Genomic DNA, 2,094 nt, shown 5'->3' with positions numbered 1-2,094 from the left:
TCAACGAACACACACTGCTAACTCCATACTACTTAACTTCTCGTTGTCAACCACTGTTTTTCTTTGAGCACCTGCGAGATGAAATTCGCCAATGGTCTCCTAAGCCGCAAATAATTTCCACAGAACCAGCAAGTGCTGGTTGATCCCCTTGGCCACAGTACCTGAATCACTATATCATGGCTAGCGATGCAAGCTGCTAATACCAGGAGCTAGAAATCCCCAGTCTCTGGGATTTAGCAATGTCCCAGAGAAAGAGGCTAAGAGAAACTTCGTAGAAAGCACAATCACAACCAGATACCGAACTGGAGTCTTCTAGGACAATGTAAATATAGGGGACAAATGCCTGCCACAAATATGAGTTTCACATCGAGTATACAAACATCGGTAGAAGCGTATATAACAATAAGAAACATGAAGTCAAAAACAATGTTCAGTCTCAGTGTCATTATATGTTCATCAACTAGAGGAACCAAGACTACCGAAGTTTGGGTCGGCTGGACCCCAACCGCTTCAAGTCCCTCGACAGCAGGGGTAATCATCCAATCTTAAAGCCTAGATGTTCCAAGTTGAAGGTATATTGATATAGCAGAATTTGGTGTCAGAAGTAATAGAGTAAATTAAAACAATTATCTATCATGTCTATAGGTCGTTGGGCTCTTTAATTGTTTCATAATTTAAAGGGAGGAGGAAGTCACGGGAGTTAGCATGGTTTGTCACCATGGTTATTTTCAGAAGGGAAACGTTCTCCTTCCATGTACGTTTGGGAAAGGTGTGGCGCCATGTTTGAACGCCAACCCATAGTTCGTAGAAAAGATTCTATTTCTCTCTTTTTCACTTTTTTCCGTCATCAACGTCGAACACTTGATGATTATTACTCTTCTCGTTATAGAGTAGGAACAGGAATTTAATTTACCGACCATTTTGCAACAAGTGAACAACTGGTAATTTACAAAACTTATTTGGGGCTGAATATACAGGATGAGGTGTGGGAATTTCCAAGTCCCGCGGTACAGTAAGTCAACAGCTAAATGACCCACCTCCTTCCCTAGCATGTTAAGCACTGGAGGGTAAACCGCCTTTGTGACAAGCGATCTAGACACACTCACTTGTACGTAGGTCGTTTCCTTGAATGTACTGCAACGAAATATTTTATGAAAAGGGTCAGAATGACACATTAAATAAAGTTACCTCTTGAGTAACAAGTTTATTTTTCTAAAAACTCATCGACAGTGTATTTGCATTTTCTGAAGAAAAAAAAAAAAAAAAGATGAGACTGTATATAAAGGTAAAGCTAATCAACAAATAAAGGACCTATATGAAGCCACCCGTTGCAGGACATGAGGAATGTGATATGCAAGCGTTCCCGCTTGATTTCTTGCATTTGAAGAATTAACTTATTGTATGTAGGATGGTTGAGTTAGGCTGTCTTTGCATGGACTTTGACAAATATTAGTGTAAAACAAGATGTACTAACAATCATGCAAAAAACGCTTGCAAGGAACGAGCTCGGTGAAGCTGTGTTATTTCTTTTGATAGGGTATGGCAAATGTTATAAAATAAGCTCTAAATACATAGTGATATATCATAGTCGTGTGTACAATGCTTCGTTGTTTCATGGTTGAATAGCAAACGTATGTTAGAGCTGGATAAATAAATGTTCGACAGAACTACGGTTGTGAGCTTACGTTTACACATGATTCCCCGGTAGCATGGTCTAATGAAACCGTTTTACCCTAGATTACTAAACTTTCCTGTAGAAGTTAAGCAATCCCACATTTACGGTAAACACTGCGTTACACTTATATGTAAGGAAAATACTCATGCATAAAAATACACACACACACACACACACACACACACACACACACACACACACACACACACACACACACACACACACAGACGTTCTTTTCATAATATATATTTATATAGTTTTCCTTTAACACAAGCCCTAAATCATGCACATTAAAATGAAGTGTAAATATCGAAATAAAAGATACAGAGTTTCCAAAGACTAAAGTCATCGTTAGTGTGCACACACTCACTCTTATCCAAATATGATCGGTCTGAATATTTTACATTATAGAGTAAACT

The sequence above is a fragment of the Penaeus chinensis genome, chromosome 32 (assembly GCF_019202785.1).
Source record: "Penaeus chinensis breed Huanghai No. 1 chromosome 32, ASM1920278v2, whole genome shotgun sequence".
Taxonomy (NCBI): Eukaryota; Metazoa; Arthropoda; class Malacostraca; order Decapoda; family Penaeidae; genus Penaeus; species Penaeus chinensis.
This window is presented reverse-complemented; position numbering follows the sequence as displayed.